The sequence below is a fragment of the Tachyglossus aculeatus genome, chromosome 1, assembly GCF_015852505.1.
Source record: "Tachyglossus aculeatus isolate mTacAcu1 chromosome 1, mTacAcu1.pri, whole genome shotgun sequence".
NCBI lineage: Eukaryota > Metazoa > Chordata > Mammalia > Monotremata > Tachyglossidae > Tachyglossus > Tachyglossus aculeatus.
Genome location: NC_052066.1, coordinates 29,372,948 through 29,399,010, shown reverse-complemented (window position 1 = coordinate 29,399,010; position 26,063 = coordinate 29,372,948). Strand labels below are relative to the sequence as shown.

At 42.7% G+C, this 26,063-nt stretch overlaps 1 protein-coding gene across 3 annotated transcripts in view; it reads left to right on the top strand.

Moving 5' to 3' along the window:
* The window catches only part of PAK2 (p21 (RAC1) activated kinase 2), a 147,193-nt gene that overhangs the window by 31,935 nt on the left and 89,195 nt on the right, over positions 1–26,063 (top strand). The window contains exon 2 of one of the 3 annotated variants that reach the window (XM_038749852.1): positions 13,430–13,490. The exons of 1 other annotated variant lie outside the window; for it this stretch is intronic. The gene's annotated coding sequence lies outside the window, so the exon portion shown is untranslated. Of the gene's footprint in view, positions 1–13,426; positions 13,491–26,063 lie in introns of all 3 variants that reach the window. One more of the 3 variants, XM_038749851.1, reaches the window with a different exon arrangement.

The following is a 26,063-nucleotide window of genomic DNA, read 5'->3' as shown; positions in this document are numbered from 1 at the left end:
GGTCATTGTGGGAAGAGAATGTCACGGTTTATTGGTGTATTGTAGTTTCCCACCTCCCTAGCGCTTAGAACAGTGCTTTGCACATAGTAAGCGCTTAATAAATGCCATTATTATTATTATTATTATTATTAGTAGTAGTAGTAGTAGTAGTACAGTGCTCTGCACACAGTAAGTGCTCAGTAAATACAATTGAATGAATGAATGGAATACCGTCACACAGATACAATCTTGCTGTCTGTATTGTAGTTTCCCACCTCCCTAGAGCTTAGTACAGTGCTCTGCACACAGTAAGCGCTCAATAAATAGGATTGAATGAATGAGGCTCAGACTATAAGGTCGTTGTGGAAAGAGAATGTCACTGTTTATTGGTGTATTGTAGTTTCCCACCTCCCTAGCTCTTAGAACAGTGCTTTGCACATAGTAAGCGCTTAATAAGTGCCATTATTATTATTAGTAGTAGTAGTAGTACAGTGCTCTGCACACAGTAAGTGCTCAGTAAATACAATTGAATGAATGAATGGAATACCGTCACACGGATACAATCTCGCCATCTGTATTGTAGTTTTCCACCTCCCTAACGCTTAGTACAGTGCTCTGCACACAGTAAGCGCTCAATAAATACGATTGAATGAATGAGGCCCAGACTGTAAGGTCGTTGTGGGAAGAGAATGTCACAGTTTATTGGTGTATTGTAGTTTCCTACCTCCCTAGCGCTTAGTACAGTGCTTTGCACATAGTAAGCGCTTAATAAATGCCATTATTATTAGTAGTAGTAGTACAGTGCTCTGCACACAGTAAGTGCTCAGTAAATACAATTGAATGAATGAATGGAATACCGTCACACAGATACAATCTCGCCGTCTGTATTGTAGTTTCCCACCTCCCTAGCGCTTAGTACAGTGCTCCGCACACAATAAGCGCTCAATAAATAGGATTGAATGAATGAGGCTCAGACTGGAAGGTCGTTGTGGGAAGAGAATGTCACTGTTTATTGGTGTATTGTAGTTTCCCACCTCCCTAGCGCTTAGAACAGTGCTTTGCACATAGTAAGTGCTTAATAAATGCCATTATTATTATTATTATTATTATTGTTATTAGTACAGTGCTCTGCACACAGTAAGTGCTCAGTAAATACAATTGAATGAATGCATGGAATACCGTCACACGGATACAATGTCGCCGTCTGCCGCAGGCGCCTTGGGTGCACTGAGGCGGTAAAGTAGTGAATGCCATTCTTGGCATTTCAGAATTAATGCAGATTCCTTAGGTGCTTGACTTAATCCCGGGAATTCAGGCCCCGGAAGAGTCGGGTTTGAGATTTAATTGTCTGGGGTAAGAGAAGTGAGCATTCATTCATTCATTCAGTCCTATTTATCGAGCGCTTACCGTGTGCAGAGCACGTGAGCCGCATCTGGGGCGAGCCGATCGCCGGCGTTGGGCCTAATTCCAGTTGCGTGTCTTTTTAACTCTGTTGAAATGGCTGATTGTAGTCGCTTCCTGTGGGGGGAGAAGATCGTGAAATGCGTTATGTGCTTCCCCTTAAAATCAGGAACTGCCGCTTTCAAAATAGGAAGCTACTTTTATTGCTATTTTAATAGGGACTTAAACTTATCCGGAAGAATTTAGTTCGTAATATCAAACTGGCGGCATCAACCAAATCTACACTGTGAGCCCACTGTTGGGTAGGGGCCGTCTCTATATGTTGCCAACTTGGACTTCCCAAGCACTTAGTCCAGTGCTCCGCACACAGTAAGCGCTCAATAAATACGACTGAATGAATGAATGACAATCGGTGGGATTTATCGAGTACTTACTGTGTGCAGAGCACTGGACTAAGGCAATATAAAAAAGTCAGTGGACACATTCCCTGACCCCAAGGAGTAGCATTCATTCATTCATTCATTCATTCAATCATATTTATTGAGCGCTTACTGTGTGCAGAGCACTGGACTAAGCGCTTGGGAAGCCCAAGCTGGCAACATATAGAGACGGTCTAGAAGGGGAAGACAGACAACGAGACAAAACATATTAACAAAATAAAATAAAAAGAATAAATATGGACAAATAAAATGAATAAATTCATTCATTCATTCAGTTGCATTTATTGAGCGCTTACTGTGTGCAGAGCACTGTAGTAAGCGCTTGGGAAGTCCAAGCTGGCAACATACAGAGACGGTCCCTACCCAACAGCGCGTTCACAGTCTGGAAGGGGGAGACAGACAACGAAACAAAACATATTAACAAAATAAAATAAATAGAATAAATATGGACTAATAAAATAAATACATTCAGTCATTCATTCAATCATATTTATGGATCATTTAAATCCTACCTGTCAGCTGACTGATTGCCGGGCAGGGCCGAGGGAGAATCGCGCATGGCTTTCCATAGACGTGCGGTTAGTTTCAGTAGGCTGCTCTAGACTGTGAGCCCACTGTTGGGTAGGGACCGTCTCTACATGTTGCCAACTTATACTTCCCAAGCGCTCAGTACAGTGCTCTGCACACAGTAAGCGCTCAATAAATACGATTGATTGATTGATTGACAAGGCCCGGGAGCTCTTGGGATGTGTCCCCCTTGTCCCCCTCTCCATCCCCCTCATCTTACCTCCTTCCCTTCCCCACAGCACCTGTATATATGTATATATGTTTGTACAGATTTATTACTCGATTTATTTATTTATTTTACTTGTACATATCTATTCTATTCATTTTATTTTGTTAGTATGTTTGGTTTTGTTCTCTGTCTACTCCTAGACTGTGAGCCCACTATTGGGTAGGGGCCGTCTCTATATGTTGCCAACTTGGACTTCCCAAGCGCTTAGTCCAGTGCTCTGCACACAGTAAGCGCTCAATAAATACGATTGATTGATTGATCTGTCAGTTGCTTGCTGGGTGACCTTGGGCAAGTCACTTCACTTTTCTGTGCCTTTGTTCCCTAAACTATAAAATCAATCAATCAATCGTATTTATTGAGCGCTTGCTAATCATCGTTCCTGCCTGGAAGAGAGTCTGCGTGTAAAGCCAATCGGTTGTTCAATCAATCAATCATATTTATTGAGCGCTTACTGTGTGCAGCGCACTGGACTAAGCGCTTGGGAAGTCCAAGTTGGCAACAGATAGGGACGGTCCCTACCCAACAGTGGGCTCACAGTCTAAAACGGGGAGACAGAGAACCAAACCAAACATACTAACAAAATAAAATAAATAGGATAGATATGTACAAGTAAAATAAATAGAGTAATAAATATGTGCAAACATATATACAGGTGCTGTGGGGATTTAACTCCCAGTTCTCCCCCCTCTTCATGCGGGACAGGGATTGTGTCCCGCCTAATTAACTTTTATCTACCCCAGCGCTTAATACAGCGCTTGATATATAGTAAGAGCGTAACAAATGCCATTTAAAAAAGGAACTTACATTATAGAGGGGGAAGCAGCCGTTAAACTCTACTAAGGATACGGATATAAGTACTGTGGGGCTGAGGGTGGGGTGGATAAAGGGTACAAATCCAAGGGCCTAGGAAATGCAGAAGGAAGAGTGAGTTGGGGAAATAACGGCTTAGTTGGGGAAGGCTTTTTGGAGGAAATAATAATAATAGCATTTATTAAGTGTTTACTATGTGCAAAGCACTGTTCTAAGCACTGGGGAGGTTACAAGGAGATCAGGTCGTCCCACGTGGGGCTCACAGACTTAATCCCCATTTTATAGATAAGGTAACTGAGGCCCAGAAAAGTGCAGTGACTTGCCCAAAGTCACACAGCCGACAAGTGGCGGAGCCGGGCTTTGAACCCATGACCTCTGACTCCAAAGCCCGGGCTCTTTCCACTGAGCCACGCTGCGTCTCTAAGCACCAGGGAGGATACAAGGTGGTCAGATTGTCCCGTGTGGGGCTCACAGTCTTAATCCCCATTTTACAGATGAGGGAACTGAGGCCCAGAGAAGCTGACTTGCCCAAGGTCACACAGCTGACACTTGGAGGAGCTGGGATTTGACCCCATGACCACCGACTCCAAAGCCCGGGCTCTTTCCATTGAGCCACGCTGCTTCTCAGTCAGCGCTCAATAAATACGATTGATTTTGATTGACTGATTGACAGGATCATTTCTCTTCGAAAACGTTCAGGACGTGTCTCCCCGCTCCTCAAAAAACTCCAGTAATTGCCCGTCCACCTCCACATCACACATCATTGGCCTTAGAGCACTTATTAGAGAAGCAGCGTGGCTCAGGAGAAAGAGCCCGGGCTCTGGAGTCCGAGGTCAGGGGTTCAAATCCCGACTCCGCCACTTGTCCGCTGGGTGACTTTGGGCAAGTCACTTCTCTGGGCCTCAGTTCCCTCATCTGGAAAATGGGGATTAAGACTGTGAGCCCCCCGTGGGGGCAACCTGATCACCTTGTAACCTCCCCAGTGCTTAGAAGAGGGCTTTGCACAGAGTAAGCGCTTAATAAATGCCATCATAATGATTATTATTATTACTCCATCACCTTGCCCACTCCTATCTCACCACTTTCCTATTACAACCCAGCCTGCAAACTTCAATCCAGTCATGCTAACCTTTTCGCTTTGCTTCCACCTCGCGTATTTCCGCCGCCGACTCCTCGCCCCCGTCCCGCCTTTGGCCTGGAACTCTCTCCCTCCTCAAATCCTCAAATCCAGTGGGGTAGACGATTACTCCCCCAGCTTTAAAGACTTATTGAAAGTCCGTTTCCTCCAAGAGGCCTTTCCTACTCCCTCCTTCTCCTCTTCTCCCACTCCCTTGCTCCCTTTGTTCTTCCCCCCTCCCAGCCCTTATATACCTGCCATTTTATTTATTTGCCTTGATGTCCGTCTCCCCCCCGCCTCTAGACTGTAAGCTCACTGTGGGTAGAGAACGTCCCCGTTTATTGTTGCACTGTACTCTCGTACGATTGTATTGTACTCTCTTGGATGGGGAGGAAAAGACGGATTTTAGCCATGTTGTGAAGGTGGGACCGACGGGAAGCGATGGGTTGAATATGTGAGTTGAATGAGAGAGAGGAGTCAAGGATTAACATCAAGATTGGGGGATTGGGAGACGGGAAGGATGGTGGTGCCCGTCTACAGTGATGGGAAATCATGGGGAGGACAAGGTTTGGGTGGCAAGATGAGGAGCTCTATTCTGGGCATGTTAAGCTTGAGGTAACGGGAGGACATCCAGGTATATATGTATGCATATATATATATGCATCCTGTATATATGTATATATGCTTGTACATATTTATTACTCTATTTATTTATTTATTTATTTTACTTGTACATATCTATTCTATTTATTTTATTTTGTTAGTATGTTTGGTTTTGTTCTCCGTCTCCCCCTTTTAGACTGTGAGCCCACTGTTGGGTGGGGACCGTCTCTGTATGTTGCCAACTTGGACTTCCCAAGCGCTTAGTACAGCGCTCTGCACACAGTAAGCGCTCAATAAATACGATTGATGAGGATGATGATGATGATCCAGGTGGGGCTGTCTTGAAGGCAAGAGGAAATGTGAGACTGTAGAGAGGGAGAGACACGAGGGCTGGAGATGTAGATTTGGATATCATCCGCGTAGACTTCGCAAATCATTAGTACAGTGCTAAGCGCTTAGTGCAGTGCTCTGCACACAGTAAGCGCTCCATAAATGCGATTGAATGAATGAATGAATTTCTCACGTGCCCTGTAATACTTGGGAGAATACCATCGCCCAAAAGATATTTTGCCTATCTTTGTTTTTTCACCTAAACCGGTATTCTTCTCCTTTGTATTTTCTTTTCCTGTTTTCATATTTTTTACTTCGTTTACTTTGGTCGGCCTCCTGTTCGGCTTCAGCAGTGTTCAGCTTTTGTTATATTGTTCTTTTGGGCCAAATTCTGGGTGGCTGTTTTTCTTATTTTTTTTTTTTTTTCCCAGAGGCCTGATTGTGGGAACTAGATATTGTATTTCTGCCTTACTCCGGGTTCCTGGTACAGTCCTCTAGACTGTAAGCGCGTTGTGGACACGGAGCATATTTGCTAATTCTGTTGTACTCTCCCAAATGCTTAGTACAGTTACAAGGTGATCAGGTTGTCCCACGGGGGGCTCGCAGTCTTCATCCCCATTTTGCAGATGAGGTAACTGAGGCACAATAAATAATTAGTGCCATCATAATTATAATAATAATAATATAATAATCATTATTATAATATAATGAGTCACATAGTCAATAATAATAATAATAATGGCATTTATTAAGCGCTTGCTATGTGCAAAGCACTGTTCTAAGCGCTGGGGAGGTTACAAGGTGATCAGGTTGTCAATCAGTCAATCAGTAAATCGTATTTATTGAGCACTTACTGTGTGCAGAGCACTGTATTAAGCGCTTGGGAAGTACAAGTTGGCAACATATAGAGACAGTCCCTACCCAACAGTGGGCTCACAGTCTAAAAGGGGGAGACAGAGAACAAAACCAAACATACTAACAAAATAAAATAAATAGAATAGATATGTACAAGTTAAATAAATAGAGTAATAAATATGTACAAATATGTAGTATTTGTAATACGCAATAAATATTTACATACATATATACAGGTTGTCCCATGTGGGGCTCACAGTCTTCATCCCCATTTTACAGATGAGGGAACTGAGGCCCAGAGAAGTGAAGTGACTTGCCCAAAGTCACACAGCTAAGTGGCGGAGCCGGGATTTGAACCCACGACTCCAAAGCCCGGGCTCTTTCCACCGAGCCACGCTGCTTCTCGATTACTTGGCGTGGTAGTTCACTAATCAGGGGCAACCCTGAAGTGTCCCTTGACGCAGCGGTTGCCTTCATTAAAAAGTTGAAATGAGGTTGATGTACTTTTTCCATTTTCTTTAGCGGGCCAGGTAGTTGTTCGTAAAATGATGCTCTCTATATTGCCAACCTGTACTTCCCAAGCGCTTAGTACAGTGCTCTGCACACAGTAAGCGCTCAATAAATACGATTGATTGATTGATTGATTGATTGATGTAACTGCTTGTTGAGCGTCTTGGCCTCTGTGACTCTTAGCCCTGGGAGAACGGAAGCGGCAGCAGTAATTAAATATTAGTAATTGGCAACAACAACCAGAGAAGCAGTGTGGCCTGGTGGATTCAGTAAGCGGACCTGGGTTCTAATCCCTGCTCTTCTACTTGTTTGCTGTGTGACCTTGGGCAAGTGGCTTCACTTCTGTGCCTGAATCCCCTCACCTGTAAAATGGGGATTAAGACTGTGAGCCCCTTTGTGGGACAAGGACTGTGTCTGACCTGATTATCTTACCTCCTTCCCTTCCCCACAGCACCTGTATATATGTGTATATGTTTGTACTTATTTGTTACTCAATTAATTAATTAATTTATTTATTTTACTTGTACATATCTATTCTATTTATTTTATTTTGCTAGTATGTTTGGTTTTGTTCTCTGTCTCCCCCTTTTAGACTGTGAGCCCACTGTTGGGTAGGGACTGTCTCTAGATGTTGCCAGCTTGGACTTCCCAAGCGCTTAGTCCAGTGCTCTGCACACAGTAAGCGCTCAATAAATACGATTGATGATGATGATGATGATGATGATTAGCTTGTGTCTGTCCCCTTGCTTGCTTAGTACAGTTCCTGGCACATAATAAGTGCTTAATGAGTACCATTAAAAAAAAAAAAAAGAAATTCTCCCCATCCTCATGTGATAGACCGTTACTCTCCCTGCCGTCAAAGCCTTATTAAATGATAGCTGTGGTATTTGTTCAACACTTACTATGGGCCAGAAAGATTGATCAATAAATAGGATTGATACGATTAGTGATTAATAAATACGATTAAATAATCGTATACGAATACGAATAAATAATGATTAATAAATACGATTGATGATTAATTTTTGGTGTCCTGTTCCGGTAATCACACCGAGTGGCCCTTAGAATCAATCCGTCGATCGTATTTATTGAGCGCTTACTGTGTGCAGAGCACTGTACTAAGCGCTTAAACCAGTATTATCATCATCAAGAGCAGCAGTGGGGGGATGTACACTAATTGGCTGAATTTAAATGATAGGGGAACGAATTCCTTGTCAACCTGTACAAGTGAAATTTCGTTGCCTGTCTCCCCCTTCTAGACCGTCTCTAGATGTTGCCAACTTGGACTTCCCAAGCGCTTAGTCCAGTGCTCTGCACACAGTAAGCGCTCAATAAATACGAATGAATGAATGAATAAATGTGATTGAATGAATGACTGAATTTATTTATTTTATTTGTCCATATTTATTCTATTTATTTTATTTTGTTAATATGTTTTGTGTTGTCTGTCTCCCCCTTCTAGACCATCTCTATATGTTGCCAACTTGGACTTCCCAAGCGCTTAGTCCAGTGCTCTGCACACAGTAAGCGCTCAATAAATACGATTGAATGAATGAATGAATAAACGTGATTGAATGAATGACTGAATTTATTTATTATATTTGTCCATATATATTCTATTAATTTTATTTTGTTAATATGTTTTGTTTTGTTGTCTGTCTCCCCCTTCTAGACCGTCTCTATAGGTTGCCAGCTTGGACTTCCCAAGCGCTTAGTGCAGTGCTCTGCACACAGTAAGCAATCAATAAATACAATTGAATGAATGAATGAATGAATAAATATGATTGAATGAATGACTGAATTTATTATATTTGTCCATATGTGTTCTATTTATTTTATTTTGTTAATATGTCTTGTTTCGTTGTCTGTCTCCCCCTTCTAGACCGTCTCTATATGTTGCCAGCTTGGACTTCCCAAGCTCTTAGTGCAGTGCTCTGCACACAGTAAGCGCTCAATAAATGATTGAATGAATGAATGAATGAATATGATTGAGTGAATGACTGAATTTATTTATTTTATTTGTCCATTTTTATTCTATTTATTTTATCTTGTTAATATGTTTTGTTTCGTTGTCTGTCTCCCCCTTCTAGACCGTCTCTATGTGTTGCCAACTTGGACTTCCCAAGCGCTTAGTCCACTGCTCTGCACACAGTAAGCGCTCAATAAATATGATTGAATGAATGAAAAAGGCACTTTTTGATACACACTGCACTCACTGTGGTTGAGCTCTGCATTAACGTGACCCTAAGGAGGCGTTTTCCATTTGATTATTTTACTGACCAGTCACTACTAGAGGAATATGTTTGACTTCTTTAAAGAAGAAAATGAATTCGCTGCGGAATATAGTTTTTGAAAGACAGCCGATGACTAGCGAAGGGAAAGAGCTTATTTTTCTTACAGGGTTCTTTTCAACAGGAGCAAAAATACCTGTTGACTAATAAATATTCAACAAATAATAATTCAATAAATAAATAAATTCCAATAAATAAATAACAGCGTGGCTCAGTAGGAAAGAGCCCGGGCTTTGGAGTCAGAGGTCATGGGTTCAAATCCTGGCTCCGCCAATTGTCAGGTGTGTGACTTTGGGCGAGTCACTTCACTTCTCTGTGCCTCAGTTACCTCATCTGGAAAATAGGGATTAAATCTGTGAGCCCCACGAGGGACAACCTGATCACCTTGTAAGCTCCCCAGCGCTTAGAACAGTCCTTTGCATCTAGTAAGCACTCAATAAATGCCATCATTAATTAATTAATTAATTAGAAGACTTTCACCCAGAAAGAGACTGCAAGCTCTTTGTGGGCAGGGATGGTCACTGTTTATCGTTGTTCGAGATACTTTCCCAAGTGCTTAAAACAGGGCTGTGCACACAGTAAGCGCTTAATAAATGCGACTGACAATGGGTAGGAATAATAATGATGGCATTGATTAAGCGCTTCCTATGGGCAAAGCACTGTTCTAAGCGCTGGGGAGTTTACAGAGTGATCAGGTTGTCCCCCGTGGGGCTCACAGGCCTCATCCCCATTTTCCAGATGAGGGAACTGAGGCCCAGAGAAGCGAAGTGACTTGCCCAAAGTCACACAGCTGACAGGTGGCGGAGCCGGGATTTGAAACCATGACTCCACTGAGCCACGCTGCTTCCCCAATAATAATAATAATAATAATGATGGTATTTGTTAAGCGCTTACTATGTGCAAAGCACCGTTCTAAGCGCTGGGGAGGTTACAAGGTGATCAGGTGGTCCCACGGGGGCTCGCAGTCTTCATCCCCGTTTTACAGATGAGGGAACTGAGGCCCAGAGAAGCGAAGTGACTGGCCCAAAGTCACCCAGCTGACAGTTGGCGGAGCCGGGATTTGAACCCATGACTCCACTGAGCCACACTGCTTCCCCAATAATAATAATGATGGTATTTGTTAAGCGCTTACTATGTGCAAAGCACCGTTCTAAGCGCTGGGGAGGCTACAAGGTGATCAGGTTGTCCCACGGGGGGCTCACAGTCTTCATCCCCATTTTACAGATGAGGGAACAGAGAAGTGAAGTGACTTGCCCAAGGTCACCCAGCTGACAAGTAGCGGAGCCTGGATTCGAACCCATGACCTCGGACTCCCAAGCCCGGGCTCTTTCCACTGAGCCACGCTGCTTCTCCCAGTGAGAAGTGGATGCTTGCTGTGCTTGATGCTGAGCATTTTTGACCTCTCCTTCTTGTTCTGTATGAAACATTTCCTCAAAAAGAGACGCTGCTTTCATGGTTGCAGAATGTCCCGCTGCTGTATATTGGGCAGTTCCTTCATTCAGTCGTATTTATTGAGCGCTTACTGTGTGCAGAGCACTGTACTAAGCGCTTGGGAAGTGCAGTTCGGCAACAGTCCGGAGTTCAGCTGGAAAGAAGCGGCTCAGTGTGGGCAGGGAAAGCGTCTACCAACTCTCTTATAATTCATTCATTCATTCAATCGCATTTATTGAGCGCTTACTGTGTGCAGAGCACTGTACTAAGCGCTTGGGATGTGCAATTCGGCATCAGTCTGGAGTTCAGCAGGAAAGAAGTGGCTCAGTGTGGGCAGGGAAAGCATCTACCAACTCTCCTATAATTCATTCATTCATTCAATCGCATTTATTGAGCACTTACCGTGTGCAGAGCACTGTACTAAGCGCTTGGGAAGTACAAGCTGGCAACATATAGAGACGGTCTAGAAGGGGGAGGCAGACTACGAAACAAAACATAGTAACAAAATAAAATAAGTAGAATAAATATGGACAAATAAAATAAATAAATTCAGGCATAATGTTCCCTCCCAAGCGCTTAGTACGGTGCTCTGCGCACAGCAACCACTCAATAGATACGATTGAGTGAATGAATGAATGAATAAATATGATTGAATGAATGACTGAATTTATTTATTTTATTTGTCCATATTTATTCTATTTATTTTATTTTGTTAATATGTTTTGTTTCATTGTCTGTCTCTCTCTTCTAGACTGTGAGCCCACTGTTGGGTAGGGACCGTCTCTAGATGTTGCCAACTTGGACTTCCCAAGTGCTTAGTCCAGTGCTCTGCACACAGTAAGCGCTCAATAAATGAATGAATGAATGAATGAATATGGTTGAATGAATGACTGAATTTATTTATTTTATTTGTCCATATTTATTCTGTTTATTTTATTTTGTTAATAAGGTTTGTTTCGTTGTTTGTCTCCCCCTTCTCGACCATCTCTATATGTTGCCACCTTGGACTTCCCAGGCGCTTAGTCCAGTGCTCTTCACCCAGTAAGCGCTCAATAAATGCGATTGAATGAATGACTGAATTTATTTAATTTGTCCATATTTATTCTATTTATTTTATTTTGTTAATAAGTTTTGTTTCGTTGTCCATCTCCCCCTTCTAGACCATCTCTATATGTTGCCAACTTGGACTTCCCAAGCGCCTACTCCAGTGCTCTGCCCCTAGTAAGCGCTCAATAAATATGATTGAATGAATGACTGAATTTATTTAATTTGTCCATATTTATTCTATTTATTTTATTTTGTTGTTAAGTTTTGTCTCGTTGTCTGTCTCCCCCTTCTAGACCGTCTCTATATGTTGCCAACTTGGACTTCCCAAGCGCTTAGTCCAGTGCTCTGCACTCAGTAAGCGCTCAATAAATACGATTGAATGAATGAATGAATGAATAAATATGATTGAATGAATGACTGAATTTATTTATTTTATTTGTCCATATTTATTCTATTTATTTTATATTGTTAATATGTTTTGTTTCGTTGTCTGTCTCCCCCTTCTAGACCGTCTCTATATGTTGCCACCTTGGACTTCCCAAGCGCTTAGTCCAGTGCTCTGCACCCAGTAAGCGCTCAATAAATGTGATTGAATGAATGACTGAATTTATTTATTTTATTTGTCCATATTCTATTTATTTTCTTTTGTTAATAAGTTTTGTTTCATTGTCCGTCTCCCCCTTCTAGACCGTCTCTATATGTCGCCAACTTGGACTTCCCAAGCGCTTAGTCCAGTGCTCAGCACACAGTAAGCGCTCAATAAATGCGATTGAATGAATGACTGAATTTATTTATTTTATTTGTCCATATTAATTCTATTCATTTTATTTTGTTAATAAGTTTTGTTTCATTGTCCATCTCCCCCTTCTAGACCGTCTCTATATGTCGCCAACTTGTACTTCCCAAGCGCTTAGTCCAGTGCTCTGCCCCCAGTAAGCGTTCAATAAATGCGATTGAATGAATGACTGAATTTATTTATTTTAGTTGTCCATATTTATTCTATTTATTTTATTTTGTTAATAAGTTTTGTCTCGTTGTCCGTCTCCCCCTTCTAGACCGTCTCTATATGTTGCCACCTTGGACTTCCCAAGCGCTTAGTCCAGTGCTCTTCACCCAGTAAGCGCTCAATAAATGCGATTGAATGAATGACTGAATTTATTTAATTTGTCCATATTTATTCTATTTATTTTATTTTGTTAATAAGTTTTGTTTCATTGTCCGTCTCCCCCTTCTAGACCGGCTCTATATGTTGCCAACTTGGACTTCCCAAGCGCTTAGTCCAGTGCTCTGCACCCAGTAAGCGCTCAATAAATGCGATTGAATGAATGACTGAATTTATTTAATTTGTCCATATTTATTCTATTTATTTTATTTTGTTAAGAAGTTTTGTTTCATTGTCTGTCTCCCCCTTCTAGACCGTCTCTATATGTTGCCACTTTTGACTTCCCAAGCACTTAGTCCAGTGCTCTTCACCCAGTAAGCGCTCAATAAATGCGATTGAATGAATGACTGAATTTATTTAATTTGTCCATATTTATTCTATTTATTTTATTTTGTTAATAAGTTTTGTTTCGTTGTCCGCCTCCCCCTTCTAGACCGTCTGTACATGTGAGCCCACTGTTGGGTAGGGACCGTCTCTATGTGTTGCCAACTTGGACTTCCCAAGCGCATAGTCCAGTGCTCTGCACACAGTAAGCGCTCAATAAATGCGATTGAATGAATGAATGACTGATTGACTCTTTTGCGGCTTTGTTTTTCAGTGTCTTGAGACCCCTTTCCCCGCCCTGCTTGACTTGCGTTTCATTTGTCCACACAGCAGCTGTTTTGGGCATCCTGCCGTCTGCCGCGCCAGTCTCCTACGCAGAATTTGCCGCGCTGAGGTGAGCACAGCCTCTTGTTCAGCGTTGCGGTCCGGCCTTGCCGGTTGATAATGGGTCGAGGCCCTGTAAATTCTGCTTAAAATGATCTCAGATAATTAATCTATAAAAGTACAGGCACTGTACTGCTGAAATAAAATCCCCATTTCTGTTGTGCCTGCTTGGCTCAGGAAAGACTGACCCATCTTAGGAGCTGAGAGGTGGAATGCTTTCCCCCTGAGTCACTGTGTACACAGTGACCATTTTTTCTTCCTATAATTCCATAATAATAACAATAATAATAATAATAATGATGGCTTTTATTATTGTTATGGAACCATAGGAAGAAAAAATAATGATGGCATTTGTTCAGCGCTTACTCCGTGCAAAGCACTGTTGTAAGCACTGGGGAGGATACAAGGTGATCAGGTTGGCCCATGTGGGGCTCACAGTCTCCATCCCCATTTTCCAGATGAGGGAACTGGGGCACAGAGAAATTAAGTGACCTGCCCAAAGCCACACAGCTGACAGGTGGCGGAGCCGGGATTCGAACCCATGACCTCTGACTCCCAAGCCTGGGCTCTACTTTTTGACTGTGAGCCCCACTGTTGGGTAGGGACCGTCTCTATATGTTGCCAACTTGGACTTCCCAAGCGCTTAGTACAGTGCTCTGCACCCAGTAAGCGCTCAAGGAATATGATTGATTGATTGATCGATTTCCACGGAGCCACGCTGCTTCCCTGTTGTTAAGTTCCATTGTTACGCCACACCGTACTCCATTAGCTCCGTGAAAATGAATGGAAAAAAGTTCGAATTGTTTCTTTTGCTGAACTTCAAGGGACACTGTTCAATGAGCAGAATCAGTGTGCTTATAGGACCACGTAGAATGCTGCCGAACACCATTCACCGGTGTATTCTTTTATTTTTATCAGTCAGTCAATCAGTCAATCAGTTGTATTTATTGAGTGCTTACTGTGTGCAGAGCACTGGACTAAGCGCTTGGGAAGTACAAGCTGGCAACATCTAGAGACAGTCCCTACCCTACAGTGGGCTCACAGTCTAGAAGGGGGAGACAGGGAACAAAACCAAACATATTAACAAAATAAAATAAATAGATACGTACAAGTAAAATAAATGAATAAATAGAATAATAAATATGCACAAACATATATACATATATACAGGTATATATATATATACATATATATACATATATACAGGTGTGTGTGTATATATATATACATATATATATATATATATATATATAGTCCTTTAATGATTGTATATTTGGTCAAATGCTGCAAAATCAACTAACAACTTGGGGACTAGTTCTACCCTTGGGCAAGTCACCATTTGCAAGACTTATTATTCTGTCCTTTAAAAGAATGAAGGGAAGGGCAGTGGTTGCCCCCACCCACTATTGGTTTTTGTTTGTTTTATCAATCAATCAATCGTATTTACTGAGCGCTTACCGTGTGCAGAGCACTGTACTCAGCGCTTGGGAAGTCCAAGTTGGCAAAGTATAAAGACGGTCCCTACCCAACAGTGGGCTCACAGTCTAGAAGGGGGAGACAGAGAACAAAACCAAGCATACTAACAAAATAAAATAAATAGAATAGGTATGTACAAGTAAAATACATAAATAGAGTAATACATATGTACAAACATATATACATATATACAGGTGCTGTGGGGAAGGGAAGGAGGTAAGATGGGGGGGGATGGAGAGGGGGACGATGTGCTTACTATGTGCCAGGCACTATATATGTTGCCAACTTGTACTTCCCAAGCGCTTAGTACAGTGCTCTGCACACAGTAAGCGCTCAATAAATACGATTGAATGAATGAATGAATGAACTCTACTAGTCGCTGGGGAAGATACAAGCTAATCAGGCAGGACACAGTCCATGTCCCACGTGGGGCTCACTGCCTTAAACTTAATAGATGAGGTAACTGAGGCCCAGAGAAGTGAAGTGACTTGCCCAAGGTCATACAGGCTTCGGACCCGGGATTAGAACCCAGGTCCTACTGACTCCCAACCCTGTGTTCTTCCCACGAGGCTGTGAGCCAACTGTTGGGTAGGGACCGTCTTTATATGTTGCCAACTTGGACTTCCCAAGCGCTTAGTACAGTGCTGTGCACACAGTAGGCGCTCAATAAATATGATTGACGATGATGATGAGGCCACGTTACTGCTCACCGTCCCTGTCTTCCTTTCCAGTAATAATGACGGCGTGTGTTGCTCTGCCACTTTCACATCTATTATGCTATTTCATTTCACCTATCTTCGCATATTTTCCCATGCTGCTCCTCACAGATGGGAAGCGGCACGGCCTAGTCATTCATTCCTTCAATCGTATTTGATGATGATCAATCAATCAATCAATCAATCAATCGTATTTACTGAGCGCTTACTGTGTGCAGAGCACTGTACTAAGCACTTGGGAAGTCCATGTTGGCAACATATAGAGACGGTCCCTACCCAACAGTGGGCTCACAGTCTAGAAGGGGGAGACAGAGAACAAAACCAAGCATACTAACAAAATAAAATAAATAGAATAGATATGTACAAGTAAAATAAACAAATAAATAAGTAAATAGAGTAATAAATATGTACAAACATATATACAGGTGCTGTGGGGAAGGGATGATGATGGCATTTATTAAGCGCTTACTATGTGCAAAGCATTGTTCTAAGCGCTGGGGGGATACAAAGTGATGAGGTTGTCCCACGTGGGGCTCACAGTCTTCATCCCCATTTTCCAGATGAGGGAACTGAGGCCCAGAGAAGTGAAGTGGCTTGCCCAAAGTCACACAGCTGACAAGTGGCGGAGCCGGGATTTGAACCCATGACCTCTGACTCCAAAGCCCGGGCTCTTTCCCACTGAGCCACGCTGCTTCTCTGTATTTATTGAGCGCTTACTGTGTGCGGAGTGTACTAAGCGCTTGAGAAGTGAGCCCCACATGGGACAACCTGATCACCTTGTATCCCCCCCCAGCGCTTAGAACAGTGCTTTGCACATAGTAAGCGCTTAATAAATGCATCACTATTATTATTATTACAAGTTGGCAACATATAGAGACGGTCCCTACCCAACAGCGGACTCACAGCTGTTTTTAGTGGATAGAACACAGGCCTGGGAGTCTGGAGGTCATGAGTTTGAATCCTGACTGCGTTTTGTCTTCAGTGTGACTGGGGAAGTCCCTCACTTCTCTGGGCCTCAGTCACCTTATCTGTAAAATGGGGATGAAGACTGTGAGCGCCACGTGGGACAACCTGATCACCTTGTAACCTCCCCAGCGCTTAGAACAGTGCTTTGCACATAGCGCTTAATAAATGCCATCATTATTCTTCTAGACTGTGAACCCGCTGTTGGGTAGGGACCGTCTCTATATGTTGCCAACTTGGACTTCCCAAGCGCTTAGTACAGTGCTCTGCACACAGTAAGCGCTCAATAAATACGATTGATTGATTGATTGATTGTCGCTGCGTCCTAGTGTGCTCAAATATTGCAGCCTCGTGGAAAAAGCGTAGACATCCTGGGTTTAGTCCTGGCTCTGTCACTGGCCTGGCATTCATTCATTCATTCAGTCGTATTTAAAGAGCGCTTACTGTGTGCGGAACACTGGACTAAGCGCTTGGGAAGTCCAAGTTGGCAACATCTAGAGACGGTCCCTACCCAACAGCGGGCTCACAGTCTAGAAGGGGGGAGACAGACAACAGAACAAAACATATTAACAAAATAAAATAAATAGAATAAACATGTGCAAGTAAAATAAATAAATAGAGTAATAAATTCATTCATTCATTCAATCGAATTTATTGAGCACTTACTGTATGCAGAGCACTGTACTAAGCGCTTGGGAAGTACAAGTTGGCAACATCTAGAGACGGTCCCTACCCAACAGTGGGCTCACAATCTACAAGGGGGAGACAGAGAACAAAACCAAACATACTAACAAAATAAAATAAATAGAATAGATATGTACAAGTAAGATAAATAAATAGAGTAATAAATATGTACAGACATATATAAATATATTCAGGTGCTGTGGTGCAGACAACAGAACAAAACATATTAACAAAGTAAAATAAATATGTACAAGTAAAATCAATAGAGTAATAATAAATAAATAGAGTAATAATAAATAGAGTAATAATAGAGTAATAATAAATAGAGTAATAATAGAGTAATAATAAATAGAGTGATAATAAATAGAGTAATAATGAATAGAGTAATAATAAATAGAGCCCACTGTTGGGTAGGGACCATCTCTATATGTTGCCAACTTGTACTTCCCAACCGCTTAGTACAGTGCTCTGCACACAGTATGTGCTCAATAAATACGATTGAATGAATGAACGAATGAATAATAAATAGAGTAATAATAAATAAATAGAGTACATGACCTTGGACAAATCATCTAACCTTCGGCTTTCTCGTCTGACAAATGAGGATAGATTCCTGCTCTTCCTCCAGTTTAGATTATCTCGTATTTGCCCCAGTATTCAGTTCAGTCTTGGCCGATAGTAAGTGTTTAACAGTTAGTCATTCTTTCAGTTGTATTTATTGAGCGCTTACTGTGTGCAGAGTGTGGTACTAAGTGCTTAGGAGAGTCGAGTAATAATAATAATAATTATAATAATGGCATTAAGCGCTTACTTTGTGCAAAGCACTGTTCTAAGCGCTGGGGAGGATACAAGGTGATACAAGTAGAGTAGAACAATAAACAGACACATTCCCTGCCCACAACGCGTCTAGAGGGGGAGGCAGACATTACTATAAGTAAATAATAATAATAATGATAATGATGGCATTTGCTAAGTGCTTACTATGTGTGCTGTTCTAAGCACTGGGGGGGATATAAGGTGATCAGGTTGTCCCATGTGGGGCTCACAGTCTTCATCCCCATTTTCCAGATGAGGGAACTGAGGCTCAGAGAATAATAATAAATAATAATAATAATAATGGCGTTTATTAAGCGCTTACTATGTGCAAAGCACTGTTCTAAGCGCTGGGAAGTGAAGTGACTCGCCCAAAGTCACACAGCTGACAAGTGGCGGAGCTGGGATTAGAACCCGTGACCTCTGACTCTTGTGCTCTTTCCCCTGAGCCACGCTGCTTCGCCAATAAATAATAATAATAATGATGGTATTTGTTAAGCTCTTACTATGTGCAAAGCACTGTTCTAAGCGCTGGGGAGGCTACAAGGTGATGAGGTTGTCCCACCGGGGGCTCACAGTTTTAATCCCCATTTTCCAGATGAGGGAACTGAGGCCTAGAGAAGTGAAGTGACTTGCCCATAGTCACCCAGCTGACAGTTGGCGGAGCCGGGATTCGAACCCATGACCTCTGACTCCAAAGCCCGGGCTCTTTCCACTGAGCCACGCTGCTTCTAATCCCGGCTCCGCTCCTTTCTGCTGGGCTCCCTTGGGCCGGTCCCTTCACCTCTCTGGGCCTCGGTGACCTCCTCACGGGCTGGAAGCGCTCACTACGGGTAAATACATAAATGACAGATGTGTACGTTGATTCAATCATTCAATCAGTCGTATTTATTGAGCGCTTCCTGTGTGCAGAGCACTGTATGTACTAAGCGCTTGGGAAGTACAAGTTGGCTGGGAGGCTGGGAGGAGGGATGAATAAAGAGAGCAAGTCAGGGCGACGAAGAAGGGAATGGGAGAAGATATAAGGAGGTCGTAGGGAACCTCTCGGAGATTATTTTTATTATCACGCCATCACTTAGCACAGTGCCTGATCAATTAAAGCACCAACGCATCCTATAAATTAATGCTTTGCACATAGTAAGCGCTTAATCAATGCCATTATTATTATCATTATTATTAATCTATTCCGACCCCATTTCTTAACTTAACGGGTGAGAGTAGTTTAAAGGTGGGAATATTTCAGAAATGGGAATACAAATAATGTACTGTTTGCATGTATTTATTACTCTGTTTATTTTATTTGTACATATTTATTCTATTTTGTTAATATGTTTTGTTTTGTCCTCTGACTCCCCCTTCTAGACTGTGAGCCCACTGTTGGGTAGGGACCGTCTCTAGATGTTGCCAACTTGGACTTCCCAAGCGCTTAGTCCAGTGCTCTGCACACAGTAAGCGCTCAATAAATGCGATTGATTGATATGTTTGTACGTATTTATTACTCTATTTTGCTTGTCCACACTTATTCAATTTATTTTATTCTGTTAATATGTTTGGTTTTGTCCTCTTACTCCCCCTTCTAGACTGTGAGCCCGCTGTTGGGTAGGGACTGTCTCTATATGTTGCCCACTCGTACTTCCCAAGCACTTAGTACAGTGCTCTGCACACAGTAAGCGCTCAATAAATGCAATTGATTGATATGTTTGTACGTATTTATTACTCTATTTTGCTTGTCCATACTTATTCAATTTATTTTATTCTGTTAATATGTTTTGTTTTGTTCTCTGACTCCCCCTTCTAGACTGTGAGCCCGCTGTTGGGTAGGGACTGTCTCTATATGTTGCCCACTCGTACTTCCCAAGTGCTTAGTACAGTGCTCTGCACACAGTAAGCGCTCAATAAATGCGATTGAATGAATGAATTTCTTTTGTTTAGGGGATTGCGAGTGCCTGCTTTGCTCCGTGCATGCAGTTCCTCGTAGAGGGGTGACCTCTTTCAGAGTCTTAGGAGGTTGTTTAGTACAGGTGCCCTCAAATAGGTGCGTGAGAAGCCTTGGAAATTCTTCAGAGAATTTAGGAGATAAAACTCTCATGGGCGGGGGCAAGGAGCGGCCACAGCTCCTGCTTGCTTTTGACTCTCTCTCTCCTTGGGCAATCAATCAATCAATCGTATTTATTGAGCGCTTACTGTGTGCAGAGCACTGTACTGAGCGCTTGGGAAGTCCAAGTTGGCAACATCTAGAGACGGTCCCTGCCCAACAGTGGGCTCACAGTCTAAAAGGGGGAGAGAACTCCAGAAAGCAGCAGAACGGTTCATCATCATCATCTGTGCTATTTATTGAGCGCTTACTGCAGGCGGAGCGCTTGGGAGAGGGCCGTAGAAGAGAATTGGCGGACACGGGTCCTTGGCCACAGTGAGCTAGCCAAGGGGAGAGACCCTGTGATGAGACCTGTATATTTGTTTGCATGGCTCCGTGGAAAGAGCCCGGGCTTTGGAGTCAGAGGTCATGGGTTCAAATCCCGGCTCCACCAACTGTCAGCTGGGTGACTTTGGGCAAGCCACTTCACTTCTCTGGGCCTCAGTTCCCTCACCTGTAAAATGAGGGTTAAGATCGTGAGCCCCCCGTGGGACAACCTGATCACCTTGTAACCCCCCCAGCGCTTAGAACAGTGCTTTGCACATAGTAAGCGCTTAACAAATACCATCATTATTATTATTATTATTATTATTACTCTATTGTACTTGTACATATCTATTCTATTTATTTTATTTTGTTAATATGTTTGGTTTTGTTCTCAGTCTCCCCCTTCTAGACTGTGAGCCCGCTGTTGGGTAGGGACCGTCTCTAGATGTTGCCAACTTGTACTTCCCAAGCGCTTAGTACAGTGCTCTGCACACAGTAAGCACTCAATAAATACGATTGATTGATTGTACATATCTATTCTATTTATTTTGTTAATATGTTTGGTTTAGTTGTCTGTCTCCCCCTTCTAGACTGTGAGCCCACTGTTGGGTAGGGACTGTCTCTATGTGTTGCCAACTTGCACTTCCCAAACGCTTAGTACAGTGCTCTGCACACAGTAAGCGCTCAGTAAATGCAATTGATTGATTGTACATATCTATTCTATTTATTTTATTTTGTTAATATGTTTGGTTTTGTTCTCTGTCTCCACCTTCTAGACTGTGAGCCCACTGTTGGGTAGGGACTGTCTCTAGATGTTGCCGACTTGGACTTCCCAAGCGCTTAGTGCAGTGCTCTGCACACAGTAAGTGCTCAATAAATACTATTGATTGATTCATTCATTCATTCAGTCATATTTATTGAGCGCTTACTGTGTGCAGAGCACTGGACTAAGCGCTTGGGAAGTCCAAGTCGGCAACATACAGAGACGGTCCCTACCCAACAGCGGGCTCACAGTCTAGAAGGGGGAGACAGACAACAAAAGAAAACATATCAACCAAATAAAATAAATAGAATAAATATGTACAAGCAAAATAAATAAATGGAGTAATAAATATGTACAAACATATACGATTGATTGATTGATGTAGGAAGTTTTTGTGGGCCAGCTCTCCAGTCGAACACTGTCGCTGGGAAGGTTAGGCCAAAGTAAGCTCCACCGAGGAGATTGAATTTTAGGCTTTTGGAAGGAGCTGGGAAACGTAATTTTAGAAAAAGGAACCTACCAGAAGCCTGGGGACTATTAAAAGACTACACATTAGGAGCCCACAGGAAAAACAAGACAAAACCAAGAGGAAACACTTCGTGCCAGAATGGTGGAGTAAGTCAGGCGGTCATCCCAAAGTTATGCTAAGCACGGAAAGCTCAGTCAAGGGCCGAGAATCCAAAACTGCAGGGAGTGGCAGGATCCGATGCAGACCAAATCGGTCACCTATTGAGCGCTTACTGGCTGCAGGGGGAGAGGAAAATGTCACCGTAGAACAGAGTTGGGGGACACATTCCCTCCCCAGATGAAATTAAGAGGGTCTTGCCACGGGCACCGAAGCTAATAATGAAAAATGCGCCCATGATATCATCAGCAGGAAGCTGGCGAGATAAGTAAAGAGACCAGTTTTACAGTGCTCTGCACATAGTAAGCGCTCAATAAATACGATTGATGATGATGATGATGATGATGCGATGGCATTTATTGAGCGCTCACAGTGTCCAGACCACCAAGTGCTTGTATGTATATATGTTTGTTGTGTGTATATGTGTTTGTACGTATTTATTACTCTATTTTACTTGTACGTATTTATTCTGTCTATTCTGTTAATATGTTTTGTTTCATTGTCTGTCTCCCCCTTCTAGACTGTGAGCCCGCTGTTGGGTGGGGACCGTCTCTATGTGTTGCCTGCTTGGACTTCCCAAGCGCTTAGTACAGTGCACTGCACACAGTAAGCGCTCAGTAAATGTGATTAAATGAATGAATTTATTCTACTTGTCCATATAATAATAATGATGCCATTTGTTAAGCGCTTACTATGTGCAGAGCACTGTTCTAAGCGCTGGGGGGGGGGATACAAGGTGATCAAGTTGTCCCACGTGGGGCTCACAGTCTTAATCCCCATTTTACAGATGAGGTAACTGAGGCTCAGAGAAGTTAAGTGACTTGCCCAAGGTCACACAGCAGACATGTGGCAGAGCTGGGATTCGAACTCATGACCTCTGGCTCCAAAGCCCGTGCTCTTTCCACTGAGCCACGTTCTATTTATTTTATTTTGTTAATATGTTTTGTTTCGATGTCTGTCTCCCCCTTCTAGACCGTCTCTATATGTTGCCAACTTGGACTTCCCAAGCGCTTAGTGCAGTGCTCTGCACACAGTAAGCGCTCAATAAATACAATTGAATGAATGAATGAATGAATATGATTGAATGAATGACTGAATTTATTTATTTTATTTGTCCATATTCTATTTATTTTATTTTGTTAATATGTTTTGTTTTGATGTCTGTCTCCCCCTTCTAGACCGTCTCTATATGTTGCCAACTTGGACTTCCCAAGCGCTTAGTCCAGTGCTCTGCACACAGTAAGCGCTCAATAAATACGATTGAATGAATGAATGAATTTATTTATTTTATTTGTCCATATTTATTATATATATATATTATTACTCTATTTTACTTGTACATATCTATTCTATTTATTTTATTTTGTTAGCATGTTTGGTTTTGTTCTCTGTCTCCCCCTTTTAGACTGTGAGCCCAATGTTGGGTAGGGACTGTCTCTATAAGTTGCCAACTTGTACTGCCCAAGCGCTTAGTCCAGTGCTCTGCACACAGTAAGCGCTCAATAAATACGATTGATTGATTCTATTTATTTTATTTTGTTCATAAGGTTTGTTTCATTGTCTGTCTCCCCCTTCTAGACCGCCTCTGTATGTTGCCAACTTGGACTTCCCAAGCGCTTAGTGCAGTGTTCTGCACACAGTAAGCGCTCAATAAATGCGATTGAATGAGTGAATTTATTACTCTATTTTACTTGTACGTATTTATTCTATCTATTTTATTCTGTTAATATGTCTTGCTTTGTTCTCTGTCTCCCCCTTCTAGACTGTGAGCCCGCTGTTGGGTAGGGACCGTCTGTAGACGTTGCCAACTTGTACTTCCCAAGCGCTTAGTCCAGTGCCGTGCACACAGTAAGCGCTCAATAAGTACGATCGAACGAATGAATGAAAGTGCTTGGAAAAGTACAGGGCTGCAGAGTTGGTAGACGCGATTCCTGCTGCAAGGAACTTTCAAGGGGAGGCATTAAAATAAATTGCAGTTAGGGGAAATAGCTGTGTAGAAGAATATTGGCCTAAGTATTGTGGAAGTGGGGTGACTATCGAAATGAGTATCAAGTTCATAGTAAATGAGGAAGGATTGGATAGGGGAAATGAAGGGCTTGATGTGACGAAGGACTCTTGGAGGAAATGTGATTTTAGGGAAGGGCTTTGCGGGTGGGGAGAGGGACCAGCTGTCAGATATGTCACTGTGAGCCCGCTGTTGGGTAGGGACCGTCTCTACATGTTGCCGACTTGTAATTCCCAAGCGCTTAGTACAGTGCTCTGCACACAGTAAGCGCTCAATAAATACGATTGAATGAATGAATGAATTTGCTTGTGCCCACACGAGCACTTATATATAGATCAATCAGTCAATCAATCAATCGTATTTATTGAGCGCTTACTATGTGCAGAGCACTGTACTATGCGCTTGGGAAGTACAAATTGGCAACACAGAGACAGTCCCTACCCAACAGTGGGCTCACAGTCTAAAAGATATATATAGATATATATATATTATATATATATATCTTATTATATATATATATCTATATATGATGGCATTTATTAAGCGCTTACTATGTGCAAAGCACTGTTCTAAGCACTGGGGAGGTTACAAGGTGATCAGGTTGTCCCAGAGGGGGCTCCAGTCTTCATCCCCATTTTACAGATGAGGTAACAGGCCCAGGGAAGTGAAGTGACTTTCCCAAGGTCACACAGCTGACAATTGGCGGAGCCGGGATTTGAACCCATGACCTCTGACTCCAAAGCCCGGGCTCTTTCCACTGAGCCACGCTGCACTTAGTACAGTGCCGGGCAGCGACCGGGCCGGGGACGGACAGATTGGGCTTGCCGAGCGCTTAGACCAGTGCTCTGCACTCGGTAAGCCTCATTAGAGAAGCGGCGTGGCTCAGCGGATAGAGCCCGGGCTTTGGAGTCGGAGGTCGTGGGTTCAAATCCCAGCTCTGCCAATTGTCAGCTGGGTGACTTCGGGCAAGTCACTTCACTTCTCTGGGCCTCAGTCACCTCATCTGTAAAATGGAGATGAAGACTGTGAGCCCCCCGTGGAACAATCCGATCACCTTGTAACCTCCCCAGCGCTTAGAACAGTGCTTTGAACATAGTAAGCACTTAATAAAGGCCATCATTATTATTATTATTATTTTTATATCTGTAAAATGGGGATGAAGACTATGAGCACCCCGTGGAACAACCTGATCACCTTGGAACCTCCCCAGCGCTTAAAACAGTGCTTGGCACGTAGTAAGTGCTTAAGAAATTCTAGACTGTGAGCCTGCTGTTGGGTAGGGACCGTCTCTAGATGTTGCTGACTTGGACTTCCCAAGCGCTTAGTCCAGTGCTCTGCACACAGTAAGCGCTCAATAAATACGATTGATTGATTGATTGAATAAATACGATTGGTGAGCTTAGTCCAGTGCTCTGCACACAGTAAGCGCTCAATAAATACGATTGATTGATTGATTGAATAAATACGATTGGTGAGCTTAGTCCAGTGCTCTGCACACAGTAAGCGCTCAATAAATACGATTGATTGATTGATTGAATAAATACGATTGGTGAGCTTAGTCCAGTGCTGTGCACACAGTAAGCGCTTAATAAATATGATTGACTGATTGAATACGATTGGTGAGCTTAGTCCAGTGCTCTGCACACAGTAAGCGCTCAATAAATACCATTGATTGATTGATTGAACAAATACGATTGGTGAGCTTAGTCCAGTGCTCTGCACACAGTAAGCGCTCAATAAATACGATTGAATGAATGAAGGAATGAATATGAAGGGGGAGAGAATTCCAGGCCTAAGGGAGAACTGGGGGAAGGGGTCGGTGACGGGATACACAAGCTGGAAGTACGGAGAGTGCATTGGTGTGTTAGAGGGAAGTGCACGGGTTTTTGGGGTTTTTTTGTTTTTGATGGTATTTGTTAAATGCTTACTATGTGTGAAACACCGTTCTAAGCACTGGAGGGATGGCTCAGTGGGAGGAGCACGGGCTATGTTGCCAACTTGTACTTCCCAAGCGCTTAGTACAGTGCTCTGCACACAATAAGCGCTCAATAAATACGATTGATTGATTGATTGATTGATTTGGATTCAGCAGTCATGGGTTCAAATTCCGACTGCCACATGTCTGCTGTGTGACCTT